Below are 24,882 nucleotides of genomic sequence, written 5' to 3'. Positions count from 1 at the left end.
GGATATACTACCACTATATTACTACCATCCCTTTCCCCCTAGGGATCTTAAGGTGCAGTTCTGTCCTCCTCCTCCTATTCTGTCCTCCTCCTCTTCCATCCTCCTCCACTTCCGTCCTCCTCCTCTTCCGTCCTCTTCCTCTTACGTCCTCCTCCTCTTCCATCCTCCTCCTCTTCCGTCCTCCTTCTCTTCCGTCCTCCTCCTCTTCTGTCCTCCGCCTCTTCCGTCCTCCGCCTCTTCTGTCCTCCGCCTCTTCCTTCCTCCGCCTTTTCTGTCCTCCGCCTCTTCCGTCCTCCTCCTCTTCCGTCCTCTTCCTCTTACGTCCTCCTCCTCTTCCGTCCTCCTCATCTTCCGTCCTCCTCCTCTTCGGTCCTCCTTCTCTTCCGTCCTCCCCCTCTTCCGTCCTCCGCCTCTTTTGTCCTCCGCCTCTTCCATCCTCCGCCTCTTCCATCCTCCGCCTCTTCCGTCCTCCTTCTCTTCCATCCTCCTCCTCTTCCGTCCTCCTCCTTTTCCGTCCTCCTCCTCTTCTGTCCTCCTCCTCTTCCATCCTCCGCCTCTTCCGTCCTCCATCTCTTCCGTCCTCCGCCTCTTCCGTCCTCTTCCTCTTCCGTCCTCCTCCTGAGACGTAATAAATAGCATTAAAGCTGCAGTAATTGTTTATATTATATATACACACTGCTCAAAAAAATAAAGGGAACACTCAAATAACACATCCTAGATCTGAATGAATGAAATATTCTCATTGAATACTTTGTTCTGTACAAAGTTGAATGTGCTGACAGCAAAATCACACAAAAATCATCAATAGAAATCAAATGTATTAACCAATGGAGGCCTGGATTTGGAGTCACCCCCAAAATTAAAGTGGAAAAACACACTACAGGCTGATCCAATTTTGATGTAATGTCCTTAAAACAAGTCAAAATGAGGCTCAGTATTGTGTGTGGCCTCCACGTGCCTGTATAACCTCCCTACAATGCCTGGACATGCTTCTGATGAGGTTGCGGATGGTCTCCTGTGGGATCTCCTCCCAGACCTGGACTAAAGCATCCACCAACTCCTGGACAGTCTGTGGTGCAATGTGACGTTGGTGGATGGAGTGAGACATGATGTCCCAGATGTGCTCAATGGGATTCAGGTCTGGGGAACGGGCGGGCCAGTCCATAGCTTCAATGCGTTCATCTTGCAGGAACTGCTGACACTCTCCAGCCACATGAGGTCTGGCATTGGGCACAACCCCCATCTGTGGACGTCTGGCCCTCATCCCACTCTCATGGAGTCGGTTTCTAACAGTTTATGCAGACACATGCACATTTGTGGCCTGCTGTAGGTCATTTTGCATGGCTCTGGAAGTGCTCCTCCTGTTCCTCCTTGCACAAAGGCGGAGGTAGGGGTCCTGCTGCTGGGTTGTTGCCCTCCTATGGCTCCCTCCACATCTCCTGGTGTACTGGCCTGTCTCCTGGTAGCGCCTCCAGCCTCTGGAACTACGCTGACAGACGCAGCAAACCTTCTTGCCACAGCTCGCATTGATGTGCCATCCTGGATGAGCTGCACTACCTGAGCAACTTCTGTGGGTTGTAGAGTCCGTTTCATGCTACCACGAGTGTGAAAGCACAACCAACATTCAAAAGTGACCAAAACATCAGCCAGAAAGCATTGGTACTGAGATATGGTCTGTGGTCTCCACCTGCAGAACCACTCCTTTATTGAGTGTGTCTTGATAATTGCCAATAATTTCCCTCTATTGTCTTCCATTTGCACAACAGCATGTGAAATTGATTGTCAATCTGTGTTGCTTCCTAAGTGGACAGTTTGATTTCACAGCAGTTTGATTTACTTGGAGTTATATTCTGTTGTTTAAGTGCTCCCTTTATTTTTTTGAGCAGTGTATATTTTCTCATGTCCATGTATTTACTACTAAAAGTAATTTTTTACATTTAGGTTTCATTAAGTGTTTTTCACCGGCTATTACAGACTTATTGTTTCCCTGCACATTCAAGTTTTGTGTTTTCTTTGGGCATAGATCAGCTAATAGGCACTCAGGAAAAAAAAACAGATTAAAGATCTACAAACTCTCCCTTAAGACTAAGGAGCTCACTGATAGATTCTCAGTTAGCTAATTTTGCAGCCAGCAATAGACAGTGCAGCACAGATGCTACAGAAGGCAACATTTTTAATGAAACTCAATTACAGAAATCAATTTTAGCCCCAAATACTTGCATTAAAGTAAAAAAAAATGGCCCCAAAGCTGGACAACCGCTTTAACTCCTTACCAACATCTGCCGTACATGTATGGTATAAGTCAGTAGCGGGTGTATGGAGCAGGGTCAGCTCGCCGCGTACATGGCAGATAATGGCTGTGACAAACAACCAGGACCTGCCTCTAACAGCTGCGAGTGGAGTGAAGATCTGCCCACCACTGTTAACCTGTTCAGTGCTGCTGTCAATCTCTAACAGCAGCATTAACAGCGCGCCAGCATTGGGACGCGTCGTTCCATATGCCCACCGGCGCTCCTGTGACGTGATCATAGGGCGCCGATGGACTGCTATGACATCCGGGGGTCTGCTGAAGCCTCCGTGCCTGTCATCATAAAGCTTCATTTGGGCTGTAAAGAAGACCGTGGTTTTGCTATATGGAGCATTACTGTGGTATCGCTGTATATAGCACAAGCAATCAGATGATGTATACAAATACAGTGAAAAAAAGTATATATATATTTATTAAAACCCCACACGTTCAACTCACCTCCCACTAAAAATAAAGATAATAAAAATATACACATTTTGTGGTTTGGTCTCTTTCAGAGAAATACAATCTATCAAAATATAAAAAAAAAAAAACGATCAGTGAACACAGAAAAAAATTCAAAAAGACAAAATTGCATTTTTTCGTTCGCCTCAATACTGCAGAAAATCCTGTAAGAAGCGATGACCATGACATATGTGTCCCAAAATGTTATCAATAAAGTCCTCTTGCCCTTCAAAAAATAAGTCCCCACACAGCTCCATCAACCCGAAAACTGAAAATGTTTCGGGTCTCAGAAAAAATGGTGACAGCATCAAAAAAAAGTTTTTTTCTTTTGCCAAAACTATTGGAGAAGTTTGGTCTTGCTGTAATCACACTGAGGAGTAGGATCCTATTACCAGGTCATTTTTACCACACAATGTACGCCGTTAAAACCGTTCCCAGAAACACAATGTCAGGCTTTTTTTTTCGCACTTTTACTGCACTTGAAATGTTTTTCCCGTTTTCTAGGACTATGTGGTAAATGAATGGTGTCATTTATAAGGACAGCTCATCCTACAAAATAACAAGACCTCACACTATGTGGACAGATATCAAAAAGTTATAGCCCTTGGAAAAAGCGGAGGAAAAAACATAAAAAAAACATAAATTGGTTATGTCGGGAAGGGGTAAAGCTGAAGAAACGCATGTAAGAGCAGAATATGGAGGAAGGTCAGATATCACAGACTGGTGGATACTACCTGCTCCATCGCTGGCAGAATACTCCACCCCCATGGTGTCCGCTGATATCTTCTCTTGTAGCAACGTCTCCAAACTCTATAAAACATCGGGAACAGTCAGCAGAGGGTTTGATGATTGGCTCATATTGGCGATATACTCAGGGGCATTACTGGGGCCAGGGAAGATTGGGAATGAATAGCGTATTGACTGTTAGAGATGTGATCTCTTCCATTAAAGGGGATGTCTAGTTGGAACAAGTTATCACTGATCTCTGGATAGGTGATGACCTGTCCCAGTGGGAGCACCCCTTTATTATGTGGTATATATGGAGGATGTGATATCATGCAGAGTTCTAGCAGTATTACACTTCGGTCCGTTCTGCGTGCATCTGGGCCATTCCCTATGGAGGAGCGGAGCTGGGGGGAAATATCAGGATCTCGTCGCTGGATCCATCCAGATGGGAGATGTAACGAGTGCGGCGCCCCCCACTGGTGTCTCAGCGTATCATGTATTGGGGAATAATAACTTATTGTCTGGTAAATGTGCTGACTCCTGTCAGTTGTGGTCGCTGAGTGCGTGTGATGGGATGTGGCTCCGTCCGTTATATTATATCACGTCTTATACCTATAATCTCTCGCTGATCGCAGGTGTCTGTCTTCACACTCAGATGAGAAGGAACAAACTGACGATATAGGACTTTTTTTTTTTCCCAAATTCAAACCGAGCAATCCTATTGGCTGAGCATGAATGCAGTTACCATGGTGACAGAAGTAGCAGCAGATTTAAAGGGACAAAACACTAATATTGTACTAAAGTGTATTTTATTATATATTTCACATAACTGACTGGGTACACCTTGGTGCGGGTGGGATGGCTTTTTTTAAATCAAAAACCATGTTTACTAAGTACCCTATATTATATATATTCACTATTGCTTTTTACTTACTTATAGCAGGGTATATGCTCATATTGTTTCTATCCTAAGTTTATCTATTTTCTAATAGAGACATGACCAGTCCTCTTTAGAATTTTATAGTGACCCCATTGAGGTCATGGACTGATATTGGGAATTGCAGAGTTGGGGCAAGGTGACAGGTGACAGTAAGTGGTATTCCCCTCAAAAAGGAATATGTCCCAGGGGGCGCGTCAACTTTGGCGTAGTCGGCAGGAAAGAACTCTTAATAACATCCGTAGGACTGCCACATAACACTGAGCTTGACGCCCTGGGCACGGGGCCGGGTCACAGCCGCTCGGAGACTACAACCCCCCATCTGATCCGGTGCCGGGTATTCCCCTCAAAAAGGAATATGTCCCAGGGGGCGCGTCACATACACAGTAAATCAGTCGTGTTATTCCACAGAAATGCTGTTCTATAAAACACAAAATATCTTCATATGGTGAGGAGTTGTGTTGTGTTTTCATCATTTACATTCTAGCGTGGTGATCACATAAAATGTAAAATTCCTATGAAATAATTACTGAATGACAGTAGCCTGTATCCCTGGAGGACAAGTCATTTACCGCTTCACCAGGTTTGATGTTCTAATGCATTTAGATGTTTCAGTATTTGTATATATGTATATATATTTTTTCCCCTCTTAAGGGTATTCAAGCGCAGACGGTGACCAACTTCTTCCTCGCCTTTGAAGCACAGCTTTCAATTATTCCTGTCGTAAACAAGGTAAAAAGCTTAGAGCCGAACACTATCAGACTCCTTCAGTCCCGCAGCAGGTAAATCTGTGAACATCGCCGGCACTCCTGCTGTTCCTAGTACCGATCCCTCTATGAGCGGCTGTGCAGTAATGAAGGCAGGATTCACCCCAAACTTGCTCGTCTTTTTTTTCGATTTCCAGTTCTGGTAATTAGTTATACACATGTGTATATCCAGTGGTCAACTCAAAACCTGTGTATGGAAAATGAATTGTTTGCTGTATGCATCGCATTTGTAGCATGCACACTGTTCATTTCATTATGGAGCGGAGTAGGAGGAGACTTTCATTACTGTTCCCTTTACTTCCTCCCTGCTGATAGGAAATGCCATGCTGTTTGCTTGTGTCCTGTGATTACAGCAGCCTGCAACAGTTTTCAAGCGTGCACTTCCCGGCTCAGGCATCAAGCAGTAAATGATAAAATTAAAACGCTGCTATCCCTTTGTTAGTCACTTTTTTATCTTCTTCCCCCTTCTACGAATGCTGTAGTCCGTTATTCTAGAACTGCTCTAAAATGGTTCTCTCTGGAGTGTTGGGATTTGGGTTTAGGGTGGGTTAGGGAATTGAAGTTCAGATACTTTGTTCATGTTTTATACTATGGAATTACTATGTCATGTATGTTATTTGAAAGATGGAAAATTTGTATTTGGAGTTTTTCAATAAAAATAATTTGATTAAAAAAAATTATGAAATTAAAATTCCTCCCGTTCTTGAGAAAGAATAGGATTTTTACTAAGAGGTAAATTGCACGTTCCTTGTTTTACAGGCACTTTACATTTTTGCTAGTTTTGTGCGATTACACAATCCCTTCTAAAGGCCAGTGCCAGTTGTACATCTCTCCCTAAACTCTTGTTCAGCACTATATTTTATGCCAGTTTTATTATATGGTTTCTAGATTTTGTCCAGCTTTGATAAATAATTAGTATTTATACTTTTGCTTTTAGATAGACTTGAAGAATGCAGATCCGGAGAGGGTGGAGAAACAAATTGAGAAGATGGTTGACATTCCTGCTAGTGACTGTATCCGGGTACAATGCGCTCCAGATCAAAATCATTCCTGTAGGCAAATTTAACTTCGCTGTCTGTACCTTGTCTTTTTTTTTTTTTTCTACAAAATTTGGCTGGAAAAGGGGCAATGTAGCGAGGAATTCACATCAATTTTTGGTGTTAAAAAAACACGAAACTATTTTGTGACGCATCATTTTTGCGCAAAAATGTGCAGCTTCCTATTTTACAGCACTCTTGCAACTTTTAGAAATTGGGCTTGGGAAGCTACACAGGTCTAAGAACGACGGGTGACGTTAAAAGTGGATAAAGATACACGGTGGCTCAGTGGATAAAGATACACGGTGGCTCAGTGGTTAGCATTGGTGCTTTGCAGCACTGGGATCCTGGTTTCAAATCCCACCAAGGATGACATCTGCAAGAAGTTTGTATGTTCTCCCCATGTTTGCGTCGGTTTCCTCCCACACTCCAAAGACATACTGATAGGGAATGTAGATTGTGAGCCCCAATGGGGACAGCAATGATAATGTCTGTAAAGCGCATCGGAATAGGTTGATGCTATATAAGTGAGTAAAATGAATAAATAAAGATGGAAGTGCTACATAAACATTTATCAAACATCATGCAACTCTTTGATACATTTGGCACAAATAATGGTAACACAACCACAAGCAAAACTGACCTGAGGAAGTCGCTTTATGATACATTTTTCGGAAAGAATTTGAAAGATTTAAAGCGTTAGAAATGAACAAGATTATCCAATATCACAGAAAAAGGAAAAGTCTCCAGATGTTTTTATGCCGGATGCCGGTATGTGTCCATACCTAAAGAAGAGCTGTCAGAAGAATGGGTAAGGAATCCTTTAGTAAACATAAATATCCATAGGGGATTTGAGTGTTAAAAAAAAAAGATCATCTGAAAGATTTTGTGATCTGCGTTTACATGTGTAGCGTCGGCGTCCCTGCCTCCTGCTAGGCAGGGACGCTGTTCCCCTCACCTCTCCGCTCCGTGCCCGGCGTCTTCCTCCCGCTCTGCTGGCAGCGCACGCTGCTTCCCGGCCACGGTGCTTAGGGCGCGCGCGGGTGCGCTCCCCCTCTCTTAAAGGGGCCGCGTGCGTCGTCCTAAGGAGTCCCCGGCCAATGGCCGGAGGACTTCACCATATATAAGGTACCTCCTCCAAAATGGAGGTGCCCGAGCAATGTTGTTGCAAAGCCTTCACTCTGCTTCAGCCCTCAGGTCCCGTTACCAGTTACCTGCCAGATTCCTGCTTGTTACCTGCCAGTCACCTGCCAGATTCCTGCTTGATACCTGCCTGATATCCGCTTACCTGCTTGCAAGACTGCGGTCCGACGGTCTGCCTTCCGACACCTGTCAGTCTGTCTATGGACCAGCCTGCCCGCTCACCTGGGAGCGCTCACCTGCTACCTGCCTGCTAGCCTACCTGGAGGCTCTGCCGTCACTTGCCGTGACCACCTGCCTGTCCAGAGACTCTTGCCCGCTCACCTGGGAGCGCTCACCTGCTACCTGCCTGCTAGCCTACCTGGAGGCTCTGCCGTCACTTGCCGTGACCACCTGCCGGTCCAGAGACTCTTGCCCGCTCAACTGGGAGCGTCCACCTGCTACCTGTCTGCTAGTCTACCTGGAGGCTCTGCCGTCACTTGCCGTGACCACCTGCCTGTCCAGAGACTCTTGCCCGCTCAACTGGGAGCGTCCACCTGCTACCTGTCTGCTAGTCTACCTGGAGGCTCTGCCGTCACTTGCCGTGACCACCTGCCTGTCCAGAGACTCTTGCCCGCTCACCTGGGAGCATCCACCTGCTACCTGTCTGCTAGTCTACCTGGAGGTTCTGCCGTCACTTGCCGTGACCACCTGCCTGTCCAGAGACTCTCGCCTGCTCACCTGGGAGCGCTCACCAGCCACCTGCCTGCTGTCCTTCTACCCAGAGACTGTCCCTGTCACTTGCCGTGACTACCTGCCCTTCTACCCAGAGACTGTCCCTGTCACTTGCCGTGACTACCTGCCCTTCTACCCAGAGACTGTCCCTGTCACTTGCCGTGACTACCTGCCCTTCTACCCAGAGACTGTCCCTGTCACTTGCTGTGACTACCTGCCCGTCTTCCCTGGGAGCCACCCGCTTCCTTACAAGGACCGCCCCATTGTATAGTTGCTCAGAGGTTCCACCTCCCAGACCCGTTACAGTTTGCTCGGGCCATGGAACCCGGTGGCACCCAAGCTCCCTCGCTCTCGGACCTATGTCATGAACTTTCCCGTCAGAGGTCCCAACAGGAGTCCATCCTGAGTCACCTGCGTGGTGTTAACTCCCGCCTGGACACATTGACTACCTCTTCGGGAGCTGCCTCCACTCGCACACTTACTACCCCAGCACCGCCGCAGCCCATCAACACCAAGGCATCTCTTCCCGGTCCCCGCCTCTCCGCCCCTCCTCGTTTTGGCAGAGATCCCAGCCAGGCACAGGGCTTCATTAACCAGTGCACTCTGCACTTCGAACTGTTGACACACCAGTTTTCCAGCGACCGAGCCAGAGTAGCCTTCATCATGTCCCATCTCACGGGAGAGGCACTGGCTTGGCTAAATCCTCTATGGGAGAGAGGAGACCCCCTGGTGTCCAACCTGCCAGCCTTTCTCATGGCCTTCCGGAAAGTCTTCGACGAACCAGAACGGAAGACCTCATCCGCATCATCTCTGCTACGCCTCCGTCAAGGAAATCTCTCCGTGGGCCAATACGCCATACGGTTCCGTACCCTTGCTTCGGAGCTGGCCTGGGATAACGACGCCCTGGTGTCTGTCTTTTGGGAGGGTCTGTCCGGCCGTATTAAAGATGAACTCACCGGTCGGGACATTCCTACCACTCTCGACGACTTAATAACACTTGCCACCCGGATTGACATCCGGTTCCAGGAGCGCGCCAAAGAGGTCACCCGTGAGAGGAGGTTTCCACGTCTAGCCCCTACCTTCCAGAAACCTGTCACTTCTCCCGTTACTACCCAGGCGCACTCACCTGAGCCTATGCAGGTCGACCAGACCAAGATGGTCAAAACCCGTCAAGAGTTACGCCGAGCCGAGGGGAGCTGCTTCTACTGTGGCAGTAAGTTGCACCGGATCCGTTCCTGCCCGGAGAGGTCGGGAAACGCCTGTGTCTAGGATCGCTCAGAGAGGTCGTCCTAGACAAGAGTAAACCCTCTCCATCTCTGTTGCTGTCGGTCTCTATCATCTGCGGGGAGAACCGTTATTTTGAACTAGCCCAACTTGACTCTTGAGCTGCCGGAAATCTCATTTCTCAGTCTCTGGTAGAGAAATACCGTATTCCCACCAAACCTCTAGCTGTACCCTTCTCTGTCGCTGCCGTGGATGGGGGCCTCTTACCACATCCCATCCAACTCATCACCGAATCCATAACCCTGCAGGTGGGAATGCTGCACTCTGAGAGCATCTTCTTTCATGTTCTGCCTGGACTCTCTCACGCCCTCTTATTAGGCCTACCTTGGCTTCAGAGACATGCACCCATGCTTGATTGGCAGACCGGAGAAGTCCTTCGCTGGGGACAGGACTGCCATAAGACTTGCTTAGTTCCCGTCCATCCTGTCCGTCCTTCTCCTACTCCAGCCAATCTACCTGGTCTTCCGGCTCCTTATTGGTCGTATGCGGACGTCTTTAATAAAAAGCAGGCAGAGACATTACCCCCTCATAGACCATACGACTGTCGAATCGACCTGATGCCCGGCGCTACTCCTCCCCGTGGGCGCATTTACCCTTTGTCCGCTGCTGAGACCCGATCCATGTCAGAATATATTGAGGAGAATCTGGCCCGGGGATTCATCCGGAAATCTAATTCCCCGGCGGGAGCAGGCTTCTTCTTCATCAAAAAGGACAGCTCACTCCGTCCCTGTATAGACTATAGAGGCCTTAACCAGATCACGGTGAAGAATAAATACCCCCTTACGCTCATTCCGGAATTATTTGACCGTCTGAGGGGGGCTAGAATCTTCACCAAGCTGGACCTCCATGGGACGTATAACCTGGTCCGTATCCGTCAGGGGGATGAATGGAAGACGGCATTCAACACCCGGGACGGCCACTATGAATACCTGGTAATGCCCTTCGGTCTCTGTAACGCTCCCGCCGTCTTTCAAGAGTTGGTCAATGACATCTTCTGGGACCTTCTCTACTCCTGCGTAGTGGTGTACCTGGACGACATCTTGGTCTTCTCTCCGGATCTCTCCACACACCGGGGGGATGTTCGTCAGGTTCTGCTCAGGCTCAGGCAGAACCACCTCTACGCTAAATATGAGAAGTGCCTCTTTGAGCAGACCTCGCTTCCGTTTCTGGGCTACATAATCTCTCAGACCGGCCTACAAATGGATCCTGAGAAACTGTCTGCCATCCAGAAGTGGCCCGACCAGAGGGGTTGAAAGCTATTCAGCGGTTCCTGGGTTTCGCCAACTACTACCGCCTCTTCATACCGCACTTCTCTTCCCGGACTGCCCCAATCTCTGCGCTCACCAGTAAGGGCACTAATTACAGAAAATGGCCGCCCGAAGCAGAGGAAGCCTTTCTTTCCTTAAAACAGGCTTTCTCTTCCGCCCCGGTGCTGCATCGTCCGGACGGCAACAAACAATTCTTCCTGGAAGTTGACGCCTCCTCCTCTGGAGCCGGAGCGATACTTACCCAAAAGTCGCCTTCCGGAAGAATGGTAACTTGCGGCTTCTTCTCCAAACTCTTCTCCTCTTCTGAGCGCAATTATTCTATAGGAGATCGAGAGTTATTGGCCATTAAGCTGGCACTGGAGTAGTGGCATTACCTGCTCGAGGGGGCTCTTCACCCGGTAATTATTTACACGGACCACAAGAACTTGGCTTACCTCCAGAGCGCCCAGAGACTTAACCCGCGCTAAGCCCAGTGGTCCTTGTTTTTTGCCCGCTTTGATTTCGTTCTTCATTTTCGCCCGGCAGACAAAAACATCAAAGCTGACGCCTTGTCCCGATCCTTCCTGGTGTCTGACCTAGAGGAGGAACCGAAGCACATCATTGATCCCGCCAGAGTAATGCAGGTGGCTCCCGTGAATCTAAATCGTCTCCGTCCCGGTAAGACGTTCGTAACAGTACCTGATCGGAAGAAGGTCCTACTCTGGGGTCACTCATCTAAGCTAGCTGGCCACGCCGGTCAGAAAAAGACCCTCCAGCTTATTACCCGGCATTACTGGTGGCCTACCCTGCACAAGGATGTAATAGACTTTGTTTCAGCCTGTGTGTCCTGCGCCCGCAACAAAGTTTCGAGACACCTGCCAGCCGGTCGCCTCCTTCCTCTTCCAGTACCTGCTGCCTGGTGGCAGCATATAGCTATGGACTTTATAACGGATCTCCCTGTCTCTGCCGGTTGTACGGTCATTTGGGTGGTCGCTGACCGCTTTTCCAAGATGGCGCACTTCATTCCCCTGCCGGGTCTCCCGTCTGCACCCGAACTGGCTAAAGACTTTATCCGCCACATCTTCCGTCTCCATGGCCTGCCCCTCCACATCGTGTCGGATCGTGGGGTTCAGTTCACCTCACGCTTCTGGAGAGCCACATGTAAGCTGCTTGACGTTACCCTGGACTTCTCCTCCACTTACCACCCACAGTCCAATGGCCAAGTGGAGCGGATCAATCAGATCCTGACCAGTTACCTCCGGCACTTCGTTAATGCCCACCATTCGGACTGGGTGGATCTCCTACCATGGGCTGAATTCTCTTACAATAATCACGAGAGTGAATCTTCCTCCAAATCCCCGTTTTTTGTAGTCTTCGGTCAGCATCCTCGGATCCCATTTCCCGTCTCCACCTCGGTGGACAATCCGGCTGCGGAATCTCTCATTAGCAAATTCTCCTCCATTTGGGAGAGTACCCGATCCGCACTCCTTCAGTCGTCCGAGCGGATGAAAAAACACGCTGACAAAAAACGACTGGATCCTCCACAATTCCGTCCTGGAGATAAAGTCTGGCTCTCGTCCAAGTATGTCCGGCTCAAGATTCCCTCCGACAAGTTAGGGCCTCGGTTCATCGGCCCACTGGAAGTTATCAAACAAATCAATCCGGTGGCCTATAAATTGAAACTCCCGGCCAACTTACGGATCCCTAACTCCTTCCATGTATCTCTCCTCAAACCCGTGGTACTTAACTCTTTTTCCAAGTCTACAGGTACGCCCCCTGCTCCGGTTTCCGCTGAGAATGAGTTTGAGGTAGAGAACATTCTGGCCACCAAATGGGTAAGAGGAAAAACCTTTTTTCTGGTAGATTGGAAGGGGTTTGGTCCCGAGGAGAGAATGTGGGAGCCCCGGGAGAACATCCATGCCCCTCTCATCCTTGATAAATTTCTCTCTGGCTTAAAAAAGGGGGGGCCTAAAGGGGGGGGTACTGTAGCGTCGGCGTCCCTGCCTCCTGCTAGGCAGGGATGCTGTTCCCCTCACCTCTCCGCTCCGTGCCCAGCGTCTTCCTCCCGCTCTGCTGGCAGCGCGCGCTGCTTCCCGGCCACGGTGCTTAGTGCGCGCGCGGGCGCGCTCCCCCTCTCTTAAAGGGGCCGCGTGCGTCGTCCTAAGGAGTCCCCGGCCAATGGCCGGAGGACTTCACCATATATAAGGCACCTCCTCCAAAATGGAGGTGCCCGAGCAATGTTGTTGCAAAGCCTTCACTCTGCTTCAGCCCTCAGGTCCCGTTACCAGTTACCTGCCAGTCACCTGCCAGATTCCTGCTTGTTACCTGCCAGTCACCTGCCAGATTCCTGCTTGTTACCTGCCAGTCACCTGCCAGATTCCTGCTGGATACCTGCCTGATATCCGCTTACCTGCTTGCAAGACTGCGGTCCGACGGTCTGCCTTCCGACACCTGTCAGTCTGTCTATGGACCAGCCTGCCCGCTCACCTGGGAGCGCTCACCTGCTACCTGCCTGCTAGCCTACCTGGAGGCTCTGCCGTCACTTGCCGTGACCACCTGCCTGTCCAGAGACTCTTGCCCGCTCACCTGGGAGCGCTCACCTGCTACCTGCCTGCTAGCCTACCTGGAGGCTCTGCCGTCACTTGCCGTGACCACCTGTCTGTCCAGAGACTCTTGCCCGCTCAACTGGGAGCGTCCACCTGCTACCTGTCTGCTAGTCTACCTGGAGGTTCTGTCGTCACTTGCCGTGACCACATGCCTGTCCAGAGACTCTTGCCCGCTCAACTGGGAGCGTCCACCTGCTACCTGTCTGCTAGTCTACCTGGAGGCTCTGCCGTCACTTGCCGTGACCACCTGCCTGTCCAGAGACTCTCGCCTGCTCACCTGGGAGCGCTCACCAGCCACCTGCCTGCTGTCCTTCTACCCAGAGACTGTCTCTGTCACTTGTCGTGACTACCTGCCCTTCTACCCAGAGACTGTCCCTGTCACTTGCCGTGACTACCTGCCCTTCTACCCAGAGACTGTCCCTGTCACTTGCTGTGACTACCTGCCCGTCTTCCCTGGGAGCCACCCGCTTCCTTACAAGGACCGCCCCCTTGTATAGTTGCTCAGAGGTTCCACCTCCCAAACCCCATTACAACATGATTGTAATAACATTACAGCCCCATTCAGACTTACAGGTTTTACCCATGAGAAACTGAGCAGAACAATATATAGGTTTGTGGGAGAAGATTCAGTATAAATTGTAATTCATTCATTAGATTTGAGAGTCCTCAGTGGTTGATACCTTTAATGGCTAACTGAAAAGATGGTAACAAATTGCAAGCTTTCCAAACTGCTCAGGCCTCTTCATCAGGCAGACCTGAGACCTGAGTAGTCTGGAAAGCTTGCAATTTGTTACCATCTTTTCCGTTAGCCATTAAAAGGTATCAACCACTGAGGACTCTCAAATCTAAATACTCTTCTATCTACTGGCTAACACAGTACAAAGATAAATATTTTTCCTGTATCAATTTATTCAGTGGAATCCTGCTGTTTGTATAGATGAGTCCAGTGGGCGGTCATGCTAGTGATTGACAGCTATCTTTGCCTGCATGGTCATACAGGGAACTGTCAATCACTTAGGACCGCCCACTGGACTAGTGTACATACTGCAGGACTTTCTCTGCATAAAATGCAAGTCTTACTGACTCTCTTCCCACAGATATGTCTATCAGTCTGATCAACTTCTCTGCTCTACAACATCCCCCTACAGATCTTATACCATTTCAACATGACAGGTTCCTTTAATCACCTGCAGATGACATAAGTAGCCATGTTCTGTGTGGCTTACGGAGGGGCTTGATTGCTTGTCAGCTTCAAACAGGTTTAATTTCTTGTGATTCATTGGAGCCGAGGTCTAAACTGTATTAAGAAATTAATTTCTCTGTTTATTTCTATTAGATCTCGGCGAAGCTTGGAACAAATGTGGAAAGTGTTCTTCAAGAAGTTGTCAGGAGGCTTCCACCGTGAGTATGGACTAATGCGGCTCTATCCATCTTCTCTTTATTAAAGGGAACCTGTCACCTTGAAAAATGCTATGTACCTGCAGGTATAGGGTTAATCTGCAGATAAATATTGTTACAATGTTGCCCGGCCGCCTTATTGATAATGCAGGTACCGGGAGAAAATTAACTTCTTTCCTCCCTGCAGCTGCCGGCCTTCACTCATCGTTGTGCACGGAGCGGCTACAGTCTTGGATCACAGCACCGCTCACTATATCGGAGGTGACGGCTGTAAACCTGGCCCGGATTTTGATTGACAGCTTGCTCTGCACAGATGCGCTGCAGAACCACTTACAATCTGAGTGAAGGAGAGTAGTATGTTCACAGATAGAGAATATGGCTCATTCACGTGCGGATCTTCTCCACGTCCGATTACATATTTGTGGGAGAAACCCTAGTGGCAGCCTCATATTTCTGACATGGATCCTCTAGCACTATTTGTGAAACTGCGACTCCCAGCATAACTTGATGAGAGACCGTCAGCCTGCTGGGATTTGTAGTTTCACTACAGCAGGATTGTCACAAGCTGCGGACCTCCGCTCACTCCAGCACTGGTCGGCATTTTCAGCACGTGAACGTACGCCATGCTTTCCGGAGACACAAGGGTGTAGATAACTTTATCAAACCCTTGACTGTAAGTTTGCTGAACCCTAAGTGGATTCGATTGTTCCCACAGTTTCAGTTTTGGACCATTTAAGGGGAATTTACAGGGTTCTGGCCACTGACCAGGGGGATCAGTATCCCTGTATGTCTTTGTATATACTTGATAAAGACCTATAACAGGTCGAAACGTTATGTGATGGCAGAATAAACTTTGTCTTTTGGAATTCATCACCCCGGACTGAACGCGGTTTACTTACCTTTATACCCCTTAACAGGATGTCTTATTTTTGTGTTTTAGTCCCAAGATTGAAAAGGGCAGCCCTCTTAAAGCCCTGCTGTTTGACTCAACGTTTGATCACTACAGAGGCGTGGTAGCCAGCATCGCCCTGTGTGGAGGTGACGCGTGTAAAGGCAATAAATCGTGTCTGCCCACTCTGGCAAGTGCTATGAAGTCAATGAGGTTGGCATACTGACCCCAGAGGAAGTACCAGCTGAAAAACTAAGTTTTTTTTAACAATCTTATTAGCCTTTCCCTCTGTCTTCACCAATCAGCCCTCTGTATTGATGATCAGATCAAAGATCTAGACAGGGATTGTCTCACGCTGCATCTCCTTCCTGATTGTATCACTGAGAAGACAGAAGCTGCCCCATCCCATTCTCCAAGAAATGCAGAACCCAATGCATCTGCTGTCCGTGATCCGCTTATTGTCAGAGGACATCATTAGGGACTGCATTTTCTCATTGCTTAAGAAATTGTTGGGGGATCCTGCTAATCGCTGAATAATAAAACTGCAGCACCGCTCCATTTAAGGCAGTGTTTCCCAAACTCCAGTCCTCATGGCCCCCAACAGGTCAGGTTTTCAGGATTTCCTCAGTATTACACATGTGATGAAAGTATCATCAAGGAATCAGGAATTCTCTCACCTGTGCAATACTATAGAAATCCTGAAGACATGACCTGTGGGGGGCCGTGGGGACTGGAGTTTGGGAAACATTGATTTTAAAGGGACTGTCAGCACAGAATGACTGTTGAAACCAAGTACAAGCGCTCCATGGATCACGGCGTGGGCCAATCATTTATATACACCTTCCCACCTGCTTGTTTTACCTCTGTCTCCTTCCTTCTCTGGTTCTATGAAGCCAGAGCTGTCAATCAAAGAAGAGGAGGGTGTGGATAGAGGGAAAACAAGCAGGTGGGAAGGTGTATATAAATGATTGGCCCCGAAGCACCGAGAGTTGGGCTTAGTTTGAACAGTCATTCTGTGCTGACAGTCCCTTTAGGTGGACGAGATCCAGATGCAGCTCATTTCACCGCGTAAGGTTGTTTACCCACTATGCGCTCTCCACGGCATCTCCAGACTCTGTCTCGTCTGTCGCATGAGCTCAGTGTGAACCTGCTTTCATCTATGAAGAGCACAGGGCGCCAGTGGCGACTTTGCCAATCCTGGTGTTCTGTGGAAAATGCCAAGTGTCCTTCACGGTGTTGGGCTGTGAGCACCACCCCCATCTGTGGACGTCGGGCCCTCATACCACCCTCATGGAGTCTGTTTCAAACCGTTGGTGCAGACACATGCACATTTGTGGCCTGCTGGAGGTCATTTTGAAGGACTCTGGCAGTGCTCCTCCTTGCACAAAGGCGGAGGTAGCGGTCCTGCTGCTGGGTTGTTGCCCTCCTACGGCCCCCTCCACGTCTCCTGGTGTACTGGCCTGTCTCCTGGCAGCGCCTCCAGGCTCTGGACACTACGCTGACAGATGCAGCAAACCTTCTTGCCACAGCTTGCATTGATGTGCCATGTTGGATGAGTTGCACTACCTGAGCAACTTCTGTGGGTTGTAGAGTCCGTCTCATGCTACCACGCGTGTGAAAGCACAACCAACATTCAAAAGTGACCAAAACATCAGCCAGAAAGCATTGGTACTGAGATGTGATCTGTGGTCCCCACCTGCAGAACCACTCCTTTATTGAGGGTGTCTTAATAATTGCCAATAATTTCCATCTATTGTGTATTCCATTTGCACAACAGCATGTGAAATTGATTGTCAATCAGTGTTGCTTCCTAAGTGGACAGTTTGATTTCACAGAAGTTTGATTTACTTGGAGTTATATTCAGTTGTTTAAGTGCTCCCTTTATTTTTTTGAGCAGTTTAGTTTTTCCCCACTGTATATAGAGAAGATGCACAGCCCAAAAAGGGTGTTCTGTGTACCTATGTTCCCTGGAACTTGTAGGGTCTTATTTGTGGACCTAGGAAGGGAAAATATTAAAAAATCCCCAAATCACCTCCCAAACCAGTGCCCTCTTATACTCATTGTTGTGTATCCCGCCATTATTCTGACATCCACATCAGGCAGGGGTGTCATGTGAGCACTACTTCTTCTGGCTTAGATGAAATATGAATGCTGCAACCAATCAGAAGCTGCAACACTCATGCGTTGCCCCCACCGGTTGTTCACCTCATGTAACCAGTGGGGTATGCAGCGCTGGTCTGGAGATATCAATTTCTTTTAGTTTTCTCACCTCCCTTGGCCCATCAATAGTTGGTGTCTAGTAGTGGATAACCCAATTAAAGGGTTATTTCCCTCTCAGATATATCCACCAAATAAGCCATAAATGGCTAATAGATGTTGGCTCCACCTCTGTAGCCCCCCGCAGCTATCGAGATAAGGCTGTATCTCTAGTTAATATGAACATAGAAGTGGCTGTGCATGATAGGCTTTCTCCATTCACTTCTATGGAGGTTCAGAATAATACAAAGGGTTGTAGATGTGTTAATAAAGACTACAATGGAAGTCTACTAACAATACACGGGCACTGATTCCCTGTGGGCACCGGAGATCAGCCACTGAAGCTGTAGGGGGCAGTGTTAGCTTATATGTGCACATTTATATGGAGGGTGTTTGTACATATCCCTATGGACCTGTCCCACATCTATGGATTATTTTACATAAATGAACACTGTCCCATTGTGCAGCAAAGGTCTATACAATAAACTGTGTACACCGCTGTCTAATGAGGATAATAGAACTGTACTGGTTATTGTATCATTATGGGATCTAATTGATGGCTGTCGTAGCGCAGTGTTTTAATAATTAATTTACTACATCTTTTTACAGAAAACCACATTGGCAGCACGGCATATACAGTAAAATGTTACATGCATATCACATCAAGTGAAAAATCCCCATGGAAATGCCTCTACTAAAGCACGCTGCTATAAAAAACACTCTGTAAAGTAAGTCCACGCTGCAGCATGAATATAACGGGCGAACTAGAAAACAGGTTTGGCAAAAAAATGTGTCCATCAGATAGATGTCAACTGTATACTTTTATAATATAGATCTGGACAGGGGTATATATAGCATAGACAGGATTGGGATTATTAAGAATTGCATTCATACGACAACCCTACAAGGGAACCAGTCACGTGAAAGAAAGGCTATTAACCTGCAGATATGCAGTTAATCTGCAGGTTAATGGTCAAATGTATATAGAGGTCTCAAAAAGTCAGAAATCATAAAGGGATCTAATAATAAAATGTAACCTTTATTTATACAATGCTAAAAAGACATAAATATGATCTAGGACATAAACAAAAACTGCATCCAAAACGTGAAAATATATGAAATAAAAATATTATTTTTAAAACCAATTCAAATTGCTGTATGTGAACCTCTCTGATGACCCTCAAATGCTCCCATGAAGGGAGGAAAAAAAGCCCCATGTTTAGGAAGTTGGTGAAATGACGTTGAAGGGAAAGGATCTAGGCAGAGGTCCTGGACCCATGGATGAATGGCCTATGGAGTTTGAAGATCGGTTGATCACTAGGCTGGATAAATATGCTACAGTTGTGGAATCTGTCGTCTGGATTTGATGAACTTTCTTAAGGACTGTTGCTACTGGATACCTGTGTCTCTATTGTTTTATCTTGTCGTCTGGAGGAGCGAGGAATGTGAATACAAACTATACTGGTTGGCGATACGAAATCTGTGAGCCAACCAAAAGTGGTGAAATAGTGAGTATCGCCTGGTACAAAGGCAGTTGAACTAGCGCCCCAGGAAGGGTATCTTGTGCACTGGGGGCAATGTATTTTGGCCATTTACCTAGAGTTGTAGTAAAACCTTGGATGTAAGAGATAAACTATTGTTGCATCATTAACTTGTCTAGGTGATTATTGCAACCCACAACCTCAGATCTTCACATACAGGATTAGAAAAACATTATTGTTTTCTTTCAAAAGCAATATCACATCTGTCTATAGATTGTGACTGGCACTGGACTTCAGCTCTACTGAAATAAATGGAGCTGAGCTGCAATACCACACTGAACCTGTAGACAGGTTGTGGTGCTGTTTTTAGACAAAAAAACACAAGTTTCTAATCATGGACAACACCTTTGAAGACTTAGGCTGCGTGCTCACCAGGGCTGTGGAGTCGGTAAGCCACAGTTGCGACTCCGACTCCTGGATTTTATCAGGTTCCGACTCCTTCATAAATGGCCAATTCGTAACAATAAATTTACTGTTGTAAAATATTAACATCGTGCTTATTCAGTTTCTCACCATCATATAAGTAATCAGACCACTTAGAGCAAAAACTATATTTATTAGAATACAATTAGAATATAGCAAATAACTTTTATAAACTTTTCTAAACTTTTGTAAGTAAATACGCAATAAACACTGTTATGCAGATAATAAGAAGAAATCTATAAATTTGTCCTCAGAAAAAGTATTGCCTCTGTCAGATCCTCCTTCATGGATGCCCTCAAATCTGATCTAATTATTTTGAGAGCAGAGAACAACCTCTCTACACTAACTTGGGTTGGTGGCAAAGCAGTAACCACTCGGGCAACATCTCTGACAATGTCAGGATACAGAGGAATCGCTTGTTTCACTGTTATTTTTGATGAACGGTCAAATTTCTCAATTTCTTTTAGTGCACATGAAAAATTCTGCTGAAATGCACTGGCTGTGTTCTTTGATGGGGATGACTCTTCTTCTATGCGGGAACGCTTTGCACGGTCCTTGTGATTCAAATATTTTTCGAAATTAAATTCTTCATCAGTTGATGATGAGGGTGAAGATGTGGCAGGACGACCAAGCTCTTCTTGTTCCTCCTGACTGTTCTGCAACCCTTTCATCCTTACTGCTATTTCAAACAGAGCTTCTTTTCCTTTAGTTAGCTGTTGATCATCTAGAAGAATCCGATGCATTGGGTCTACATAAACAGCTGCCAAAAGAATGGTATTTTGTAATAGTAGCTCCTCTCTCCGTTTCATTGATGTAGCAATGCCACTTGCAATTAACCCTCCTCTTTGGGACAGGCGAAACATCAGGTTCTTCCACTCCTTTAAGAAAATACCTGGAGTTAAGTCCTCTGCTTGTCATTTTTTAATCACTGTAAATGGGTGCTCTAGCAATTTTTCCAGCTCAGTCACCTGATTCCACTGACTTTCATTTAGCGTCAGTTGAGGGTTAGCCATGTCTACAAGAAAGGTTTTCAGTTCAACCAAGCGCTGCATCATTAAGTAAGTACTGCCCCATCGTGTGGCTTGATCAATAATTGCCCCTTTTCCAGCACGTCTCTTCAAAATTGAGTCAACTTTAGGGGTTCTGGCAACAGTAGCCAATTTTCTCTCCTTGCCAATCAGTGCAGCAGCATGTCCTTCTTGCAGACTGTCTCTTATAGCCAGCTGTAGCGTACGCACAACACAGCGCATGTGATGAATGAAAGAACGGATTGACACAGTTTCAACAAGATCATCTAAACTATCATGTTGCTGTTCATCTGAAGCAACTTCAGTTTGCTCCTCAGTTACAATATGGTGTTCCTCTATTTCAAACATTTCTGTGTCTGTGGACCCAGAATGTTCTTCTAGCTGCTGGTCACCATCATTACTCTCATTCATTAGCTTAATAGTACTTATCATATTTGAAGCATTGTCAGTTACGACAGAAAGAACTTGCTCTTTTTTAAGTTCATAGTCTTGCAGAACCTTTTCCACCAAGACCTGGAGAAACTCACTGGTGTGATGCGCTTTGGTGTCTTTTACTGCCAATGTCTTGGTAACTATTTCATTTTTGTCACAAACAAATCGGACATTGATGGCAAAATAGTTCACTCTGTGACGTGTGCAGGCATCCATTTTAAGAAGCAGAAAGCGTCCCTTGAGAGTTTTTTTTAAGTTCTTCCTTTTGTTTAAAAGCTTCTTCGATTACTAATTTTCTAATACTCTCTCTCTCCAGAGAAACACCAAGCTTGCGGGCCATTTCCCCATTCAGACACATAAAAGCTGGTCGTGAAAATAATGAAATAGGCACACTATCCTTTACAACAAGCTCTATGATCTGTTTTTTAAATGTATCTACTGTCATTGTCACAGTAACTTTGTCACTGACAAAATATCTTGCAAATGGTGGCTGCAAAGTTCTCTGCTCCTTTGTTTGGCTGGAAGAGCTGGGCACTGGTTCATTGGTTTGGATGCAGTCTCTCTCATCCACTGCTTTCAGTACTTCTGGATGAAAGCACTGTAAATGTCTCTTTAGATTAGAAGCTCTGGTAGGAGCATTTTTATCTTTGCCTGAATATGCACTGATCTTGGCTTCACAGCATTTGTTTTCGTCTGGATCATTTGTCATACACTGACAGACATAATGTTTTCTATCTTGAGTGATGGTGAAATGTTCAAATACAGCTGATTTAATGTGACGCTTCTTTGACATTCTCAGGTTTTTAATTCTGCGTTTCACAATCCAAATGACAATTGTTTTTCCTAAAAACAATTGTACAAAATTATTGCCAGGTCGTACAACTGATATAGTGGTCAGTAATACTGTTATTCCTCATGTACTCACAGTTAACTGATGCAAAGTTTGTTGAAAGGATTATACTTCTTACAGTCTTCCTCTTCTGAGTAGCAGCTGTGAGATGCTTGGAAGACGCACACCTAGTAAACATCTAGTCTAGAGGAGGAGCTTTACTACTAAGAATTTGCAACACATTTTCACTTTCAGTTTCATACATTGTAAGTAGGGGGGTTGGGGCAGCATGAGGTTAACCAAGTATAAGATTAGATAAGGGCAGTGGAGAACAGTGACACACAAAAAGTAAGAAATGTCTCTATCTCCAGCAGAACTGCTTATCACTGTTGTTCATAGTTTGATAGAACATATATATTTAAGTAACATTTATAAAATTCATATGAAAGTTCAATTATGAAATATTAATACATTTTTTTAAAGCTGGAGTCGGAGTCGGTACATTTCTACCGACTCCGACTCCAACCAAAACTAACTCTGACTCCACGACTCCGACTCCACAGCCCTGGATGTAACAGCAGAATAGTGAGTGCAGCTATGGAGGTAACTGGTAGATAGGACATGATGTAACAGCAGAATAGTGAGTGCAGCTCTGGAGGTGACTGGAGGATAAGACATGATGTAACAGCAGAATAGTGACTGCAGCTCTGGAGGCAACTGGAGGATAAGACACGATGTAACAACAGAATAGTGAGTGCATCTCTGTAGGTGAATGGAGGATAAGACAGGATGTAACAGTAGATAAGACTGCAGCTCTGGAGGTGACTGGAGGATAAGACACGATGTAACGGCAGAATAGTGACAGCAGCTCTGGAGGTGACTGGAGGATAAGACACGATGTAACAGCAGAATAGGGAGTGCATTTCTGGAGGGAATGGAGGATAAGACAGGATGTAACAGTAGATAAGACTGCAGCTCTGGAGGTGACTGGAGGATAAGACACGATGTAACGGCAGAATAGTGACAGCAGCTCTGGAGGTGACTGGAGGATAAGACACGATGAAACAGCAGAATAGTGAGTGCAGCTCTGGAGGTGACTGGAGGATAAGACATAATGTAACAGTAGAATAGTGATTGCAGCTCTGGAGGTGACAGGAGGATAAGACACAATGTAACAGCAGAATAATGATTGCAGCTCTGGAGGTGACTGGAGGATAAGACCTGATGTAACAGCAGAATAGTGACAGCAGCTCTGGAGGTAACTGGAGTATAAGACACGATGTAACAGCAGAATAGTGAGTGCAGCTCTGGAGGTGACTGTGTCTTATCCTCCAATGTAACAGCAGAAAAGTGAATGCAGCTCTTGAGGTGACTGGAGGATAAGACATGAAGTAACAGCATAATAGTGAGTGCAGCTCTGGAGGTGACTGGAGGACAAGACACCATGTAACAGCAGAACAGTGATTGCAGCTCTGGAGGTGACTGGAGGATAAGACCTGATGTAACAGCAGAATAGTGACTGCAGCTCTGGAGATGAGTGGAGGATAAGACATGAAGTAACAGCATAATAGTGAGTGCAGCTCTGGAGGTGACTGGAGGACAAGACACGATGTAACAGGAGAATAGTGACTGCAGCTCATGAGGTGACTGGAGGATAAGACATGATGTAACAGCAGAATAGTGAGTGCATCTCTTGAGGTGACTGGAGGATAACACACGATGTAGCAGCAGAATAGTGACTGCAGCTCTGGAGGTGACTGGAGGATAAGACAAGATGTAACAGCAGAATAGTGAGTGCATCTCTGGAGGTGAACGGAGGATAAGACCTGATGTAACAACAGAACAGTGACAGCAGCTCTGGAAGTGACTGGAGGATAAGACCTAATGTAACAGCAGAATAGTGACTGCAGCTCTGGAGGTGGCTGGAGGATAAGACACGATGTAACAGCAGAATAGTGAGTGCAGCTCTGGAGGTGGCTGGAGGATAAGACATGATGTAACAGCAGAATAGTGAGTGCAGCTCTGGAGGTGGCTGGAGGATAAGACATGATGTTACAGCAGAACAGTGACTGCAGCTCTGGAGGTGACTGAAGGATAAGACATGAAGTAACAGCAGAATAGTGAGTGCAGCTCTGGAGTTGACTGGACGATAAGATACGATGTAACAGCAGAATAGTGACTGCAGCTCTGGAGGTGACTGGAGGATAAGACCTGATGTAACAGCAGAATAGTGACTGCAGCTCTGGAGGTGGCTGGAGGATAATAGATGATGTAACAGCAGAATAGTGATTGCAGCTCTGGAGGTGACTGGAGGATAAGACATGATGTAACAGCAGAATAGTGAGTGCAGCTCTGGAGGTGACTGGAGCATAAGACACGATGTAACAGCAGAATAGTCAGTGCAGCTCTGGAGGTGACTGGTAGATAGGACATGAGGTAACAGCAGAATAGTGAGTTCAGCTCTGGAGGTGACTGGAGGATAAGACATGATGTAACAGCAGAATAGTGAGTGCAGTTCTTGAGGTGACTGGAGGATAAGACACAATGTAACAGCAGAAAAGTGAGTGCAGCTCTTGAGGTGACTGGAGGATAAGACATGAAGTAGCAGCATACTAGTGAGTGCAGCTCTGGAGGTGACTGGAGGACAAGACACGATGTAACAGCAGAATAGTGACTGCAGCTCTGGAGGTGACTGGAGGATAAGACACCATGTAACAGCAGAACAGTGATTGCATCTCTGGAGGTGACTGGAGGATAAGACACCATGTAACAGCAGAACAGTGATTGCATCTCTGGAGGTGACTGGAGGATAAGACCTGATGTAAAAACAGAATAGTGACAGCAGCTCTGGAGGTGACTGGAGGATAAGACATGAT

Source organism: Phyllobates terribilis, unplaced genomic scaffold, assembly GCF_046119375.1.
Source record: "Phyllobates terribilis strain yellow unplaced genomic scaffold, ASM4611937v1 Scaffold_304__1_contigs__length_2301189, whole genome shotgun sequence".
NCBI lineage: Eukaryota > Metazoa > Chordata > Amphibia > Anura > Dendrobatidae > Phyllobates > Phyllobates terribilis.
Note: the sequence above shows the minus strand (reverse complement) of the source record.